The sequence below is a fragment of the Gnatocerus cornutus genome, chromosome 8 (assembly GCF_029298725.1).
Source record: "Gnatocerus cornutus isolate USDA-ARS CGAHR chromosome 8, icGnaCorn1.1, whole genome shotgun sequence".
Classification (NCBI taxonomy): Eukaryota; Metazoa; Arthropoda; class Insecta; order Coleoptera; family Tenebrionidae; genus Gnatocerus; species Gnatocerus cornutus.
In genome coordinates, this window is record NC_142240.1 from 8,456,677 (window position 1) to 8,464,370 (window position 7,694).

The following is a 7,694-nucleotide window of genomic DNA, read 5'->3' on the forward strand; positions in this document are numbered from 1 at the left end:
GTCAAAAAAAAGTTTTTGGGCGACTTAAACTGAAAATGGAATTTTTAGGCCTCAAAAGCGGCCTAAAAGTAAGTCTTTTCTGACCGCAAACATTTTTGGCCGATCTATATTTTTGCATATTACATCAAGATACCGATATTACCCCCAATTTTATAATTATTTGGGTAAAATCAAATAGACAAACTCCTGTAAAGTGCAACAAAGACGTGTTGAATTATTGAAAATGAACATGTCTAGCAATGCTGCTGCTACAAGATCAAAAAGCACATCAAACCTAATTCATACAAATTGTAAAACGCCAAATATAAATAAAGAAAATATGAACTTTTCTGAAGGATTCAGAAATATTTACAAATATTCAGTTGTTATAAATGATTAAATCAATAAATCCCAAATAAAAATTAATTAACTTGTAAATTTAACGAAGTCGCCTAAAAAATCTTGTGTGTATCACGGCCAAAAAAATCACTTTTTGTCCTTGGTACACAAATAACTATTTTAGGCCGCCGTCCTTTTTTAACGTTTTTTGAGACATGTAATTAAACCCGAAAACGGCGTTTTTAGGCCGCCGTCAATTTTTAACTTTTTTGGAAACATGTAAATAGGCCGGAAAACGGCGTTTGGCGGTTTAGGCCTCCAAAAAAGAAACTAGATATTTTTTTTGTTTTCCGGTTGGTATCGTACTGTCATCAATTAAGTTAGAATGTTTTATTTCCAAAATAGTTACCAGGAGAGCAACCTTAAAGAGTAAAAGTCACTAGATCAGATTTTTTTATTCTTAAAATTTTGTTAACCTAAAAAAAAGTGTAGATCACAGGTCCGAAAATGTTTTTGGAAGTTTACATGTTGCCACGACTCGGCTTCGCAATTTCACTCAGGCTTCCAAAAGAGCATTTTCCGGCCTTGTGATCCAAATTACTATTGTCGGCCTAGGCTTTCAAAAATGACACTAAATATTTTTTTGTTTAACAGTTGTTATCGCACTGTCATGTCATAATCTGCTGCACGGTGCTGTCACTATTGAAACTTTCAAAGCTCGAAAACCGTACCTGCAGGGTGTTTTTGAAATGCATGTACAAAAAGAGTGTGGTAATTCTTTGTCACAAATTGAGCATATTTGGAAAAAAATGTTTTAGCAAAAATCTTTCGTTTTCTAGTTAAAATTACCCAAAAATTTCAAAAATTTGCTTATGCGCCACGATTTAAAAATGAACAAAAAATCGGTTGTTTAGAAAACAAGTCATTTCAGGTGCGCTTTTTGGCAGTGGTGTAGAAATACGTGGATTGGAGTTAATTTTATCGTTAGTTTTTGATTGAAAAATTTTTCATACTTTATACTCCTTCTAGAATAGCGCAGAACTATTTTGTACATGCATTTCAAAAACATCCTGTATAAAATCTAAATCAAAATTATTTGAGGAATAAAAACAATAAAGTATTTTGAAATTTTTAAAATTTGGCGACCTAAAAATAGTCAAAATCACACGTCCGAAAAGTCTTCGTCGCAATTTCACTCAGAGTTCCAAAAAACGTTTTCTGGCCTTGTGATTCAAATTACTATTGAGTATCCAAAGATATTTTGTGATTTTTAGTTGCTTTGGATTTTTCAACTTCTGCAATGCATTATTTAATGGAAAGTAAATTACAACCGCCACAAATTTGAACATCCTAAACCCCGACATTGTGTAGTCGAAACTCCAACATGTGCGCCAAATTATTTCAATTATCGAAAGCTTATTCCTTGTTTATTCTACGAACCGAAAGTATCGCCATTTGTCAAAAATTGCCTTCTTTTACCTTTTAAATTACACATTATTATATAGCACAAGTACAAAAAATTTAAGTATAATGCCTAATAATATAATAATGTGTTGGAATATAATGCAATTGAAAACTGCAATTTATTGCAAATACCGGTAGTTTTATATATGTATGTAGGTATATTTATTTTGATAACAGTCTTCGTGCGTGCGTACTGAATCAACAAAATTGCTGTTAATTCTTTGCAACATGCCGCTAGTGGATATCGGGATTGTTTTAAAAAAAATGTAAGTAACCATTAGATGTTTTTAAAATGATGGTTGTAACATCAAATTAGTCCTCCTTGTTATTAGAATGACAATTTTTGCAGAAATGAAGTTATTATAGCTGTGCCAACTGTTAAACGCGGGGGAATTTTTTCCAGTTGTTTATAAATTATGTAAATTCTACTTACAATTTAGACAATCTTGTACCTCTAATCTGAAATGCCGGGTAATAAGTTATGAAAAATGACTTGTTACAATTTTATGAGTGTTGTAAAAGTATAAGTTTTTATGATTTCGCTCCTGTCATAAACAACAGCAATAGCTAATTGATCATTACCATAATTTACAAGATCAAAGTTTGTTGATCTTTTTTTTAAATGAGTTATCAAACGGGATAAAGACGTCTTTAGCCCTCTGTTTACCACTTGGCTTGCCCCAACCTAAAAAAATGTGTTGAAGTGGTACAAGCTGTGCCTCCTGAATTAATTTAAGGGATCAATTAATCCACCGGCGTGTGTCTGCCTTCGTCCGAAATATTTTGTCGTACAATCAGGAATTAAATTTCCTTTTAATTAAAAGCAGCTCAGTTAAAATTCCTTCATATTCGATAAGGAGTTAAATTCGGGCCGATCTCAATGAAGACCCGCAACCTTTTTATCAGTGAAGCATCTGGAGCCCGAGTTAAATTAACTGTAGCTAAGGTGGAGGTTGAAAACTTCATTTTTTTAGTAGCAGCTGTCGCCAACTCCGGCAATGACACTCTACGGGGGTGGTTACACAATCACAATACATGAATAAGAACCGATTTCGCCAAGAAAGGCATTAGAATACATTTAAGACGGGCATTGTGGCATCGAAAGGCACAATTCATACCGTTTCTTCAAATTTCTTCCGAGTGGACCGTTAAATGAAATATGGGCAGTTTGTTTTCTATGCTCCAATTTGGCAACAGCCTCGCTGGTATTAATTCAATGCAAAGCAAACAGCTTTCGGGGGTGCAAGAAAAAAATCGTTCTTCAGGGTGAAAACCTGAGATTTTCGAATTGGACCTTTGGTGCCCAAAGAACCAATTAGTCTGCCCCCTTTTATATTCGAAAGAGGCAAATCAAGTTTTATTTAGTCGAGTAGATTTCGTTCGAAAAAAAAAGTCGTTAAAGAGTTTCGGGGGTGCAAGGAAAATATCGTTCTGCAGGATGTGGATGAAAAAAAAACCCAAAACCTGAGATTTTAGGAGTCTCAAGAATAAGAAGAAGGGAAAAATGTTTTTTCGAATTGAACCTTTGGTGCCCAAAGAACCAATTAGTCTGCCCCCTTTTACATTCGAAAGAGGCAAATCAAGTTTTATTTAGTCGAGTAGATTTCGTTCGAAGAAAAAAGTCGTTAAAAGGGGAAATGTGTAAATTTCAAATATTGGGCAACCCTTGTTAATTCGCCCCTTTTTTCGCTAAATCGTGAGAAATCGCAGCAAGGGTTCGGAATCACACAGCGAAAATTACAGCTTCATTTGGAATTCGTAAAATTTTCTCATGACGGGGCTCGATTTATTTTATTATGCTCTTACACAAACAGTTCATTAATTTCCTATCGTTAAACGAGGTGTTTAAGATTCATGGCTGCGTCTTAATAATAAAAAAGGTAAGGTTCAGAGCCTTAAACGGCGGTAATTTTGCAATGGAAGACGCGAGGTGTCCATGAATATTGATTGACACCTGTTTTAACACCTGTGATCAAATTGAAGATGCACGGGACCCACCGAAACATCCTCAAACACGAAAGCAACATCATATTATGGTATATGTCAGGACGAATTAATTATGTTGAACATTTCTTGCGCCCCGACAAAATTGGATTCAAAACGCATAATTAAGTATGCCATTCGAGAGATCGTTATCTCCACCTTTTGACATAATTAACTATTAATTATAATTGGAATATGCTTTTAATAGGTTTACTACCGCGCCGTAAAAATTATCTTAAAACCCCGAAAAGTTCGTTTAGTTTTTATTGCGGCTTCGTTATCCTGGGGCGCATTCATCTACTATTCTCATTTCCTAAACTATATCTTCTCCCCTCGACCATTTCCCTCATACAGCCTGCTCTGAATGTTTGCCTTCATTGGGAAATTTATTAGCTGGAGTGGCGTAATTTGGCCCCCGATAATAATAACAACAGCTATAAATTACTTCATCAAAATATATTAACCAAATTTCAAAAACACCTTTTTGGACGGTTCACACGAGGATTTTTCCCTTTTCGAGGTAAACAGAGCGAGAAGAATCGCGTCTTGTACCTGCAGCGATTATAAAGACGTGGGTGTATTAAAAAATCTTGTTTAATGCAGTGTAAAAACATCCCGGGATTAAAAAATGATGTGGTATTGCGAAAAAAAAAATTCACAATGGAACGGCTGTGGAGCTTCGGAGAATTGCCGTTTACGATGCGGAGGTTTATGAGAAGACACACGTCAATAATAAAACGTGTGCATTAAGAGTCACTAATTTGCATTACGCATTCGACGTCACATTACAATTAGTTGTCGTTAATTGCCAAATGCAATGATGGGAAAGGAGGTTTTGGTTTTGTTCTGACATAAAAGCGCTTGGTACCTCCGGCGCCAGCATTCTTGAGGAAGAATCCAAAAGGATTGTTTATTCAAATCGCCACCTTCTATCGTTAGCCTTTTTTTCATTCTGATTTATAAAGTGGTAAGTAACTGGGGGCATATTTATGCAAATGCCTTTGATTGCAGTCGTGTAATGGAAGCTCCGCTGGGAGCTTTTAACAATTTTGATGATGTTGGCGTCACTTTCCGCGTCCTAAAAGTGCACTCCGCCGTGAATCATGAAAATCATCTCTTGTATTTATGCCGAATGCAATTAAAGCTATTTACATAAAGTGGTTTAATTCGCAATTATAATCGTAAGTGCGTAGTTGCGACGTTCCACAGCTGCCACTTAAGCCGAACTCCTTAATTAAGACCATCTTTACCCAGTCCAATTTACGACAACTCGTAAACACATGAATAATTTACATTAATGTACATTTTTCAGTGTGAAATGCTCTTGTCGGCGTATCAAACGTTTCGGACGTGATACTCGGGGTTAAAATGACATGCTAATTTTAAATATCACTAATTTACATCCATTAAGGGCCTTTTATCTCGCCGATTATGACTCATTTGCTTCAATAACAATCACTTTGTGGTCTCGCGATACATCGCACGAAAAAATATTAGATCGTCCTTGAACTTATTTTTTTCTTCGTGGCCATCAGGAGGAGAAGTACGCCATCTACACGGGGATAATCGTCGTTATTCATCGCATTACGGTTGTCATCTCGCTTTATTGGAAGATGGATGTTTTACTGTTTATTATTTAATATGATGGCTGGCCTGCAATTTCATTTAAAAAAGCTTCTAACCCTATTACTAACATGAGGGACCAAACCCTTTCAAATACCAACAAAATATAAGAAAGTTTTGATAATCATCATTTATGGCGATAATTAATAATCATTTTCATTACCGTACTCGTTTGAAATTTGATCGATTCGCGGAGTAATTAATTAAATAAATGTTCTGATTAATTGTTTCAACAAATTAATAAATTATTTTCTACTTTGATCAGACACGTTTATTTTTCAAAAGTAATTAGAAATGAGATCATTCTTTGAATGCGAATAGGAAATTCTTGTCGTGAGAGTACTGGTGTTGTCATTTCTTTCAATAGCTTTTCTTGCATCATGTATTGAGTCGAAAGTCTATCCATTTTAAATCTGGGACTTTTACATCGATTTTTTATTAATATCGATTTCGCCAAAAAAACATCGATTTTTAATACATAACGAGTGATCCACAAAATTTTTATTTAGGGTACGCTTTGACAAAATTTACGTAAGTCGAGAAAAAATTTGACAGTAGTTTGACATTTGTCATTTGATTTAATTTTAATTCGTTTTCAATACATTATTGATTCTGGAGAGACATTTTCTGTTACTTGCACCTCGTAATGTTACATATTTTTATCAAAAAATTGAGGTTATATCAAAAACAAAATTTCACTCCGACATGACTTCTATGTTTGTCTCTCTCATTTATGCCCTAAACAAAAATTTTGTGGCTCACATGATATATTTTTATTTTCATTGTATCATTAAGAATCGATGATTGCGGTTTCGATGTATGTATTTTATTTTACACTCTTGATTTTGGTTATATTTCGTTTGGTTGGTTGTCAACGTATACAGTATGTCCCCGGATTGAGTTCACAAGAAGAAAAAAAACGTTATTTTTCATTTTACAAAAAAATGACAAGGAAATAATATTTTTTGCTTAATTTAAAATAAATAAATCTTTAATTAAAACTTTAATATTATCAAGCTGTGTTCTTAAAAATGTAAAAAACACAAAATAACGAAGAACTTTTTGATTTTTAATTTTGAAAAAATGTCAAGAGAATAAAATTTGTTCCTTATCTCAAAGCAAATTCCACTATTTGATTGACCCATTTCCTGTTTTAGCACATAGTTCAATTCTAACTCGTAATTCTTTAAGACTGTTTCGAATTTTCTCAATTATTTTTATTATTATTTTTTTTCCAATTTTTTAATACTTACACATTATTTGGTAAATTTTTCTTTAATCTTTAACGCACTATTTGATATTGTGAATCCACAGCCTTTATTTAAATACGATTACAAAATGTAATAAATAAAAAAAAAGAAAAAAATAATTTTAAGAGTACAAACTAATAATTTTGAAATTTTAATTGCAAATTTATATGTTTTTAAATAAGCAAAAAATGTTATTTCTTTGTCATTTTTTTTTAATAGAAAATAAACTTTTTTCCCTCTTGTGAACTCAATCCGGGGACATTCTGTAGAACCAAAACAAGGCGGGATTTACTTGTGCCACGGTCTAAATAAAGAAGACTGGAATTTAATTTAAAGGAGTTATATTTTTGAATTTTGTTTATTCTTATTAATCTCAAATTTGTTATTTTTTTTATAATTTGTTTACTTATTATTTTGTTTATTACTAGGTTTTTATTAATTTTTGTTTTTCTGTATTTGTTTATTATTTTGTTGCTTTATTAAGATTTTTATTAATTTTTGTTTTTCACAATAAACTATGCTATATTGAGTTTTTTATTCACTATTTTTCAAAATTGATGTTTTTTCCGAGTTCAAAATCGATTTTTTTAACAATATAAAAATATAAAATGTAATTTGTTGAAAATTCTCCTAAATAAAATTGAAAAATGTATGAATTTTCTAAAAGTGTAGCAATCTAGAACTCTAAATAAATAAATATGGAAAACGAGGCTCGAGGAATTTACTGTAAGATTGAGCACATCTAAAAATGCAAGAATTTAGAAATGAACTGAAAATTCAATAAGAAATCTCTCCATAGCATTGAAAATAAAAGCACCAAGAACGAAAAGAGAAGAATGCGGAAAAGCAGCTTAAGAAACTAAGATAATTTTGTCTGCGAAAAATGAATAGATAAATCTACACATCGGCATTCAAATGAACTGAAATTTCATGAATGAGACTTTTTCTAATGTGGGACTCTTCTTCTATCTGATCTAGTTGTGGAGATACGACTTTTTTCTCATTCAAAAAATGTAAATGTCTAGTTTTATCATTCTAATGAGTATAAAATCTCCG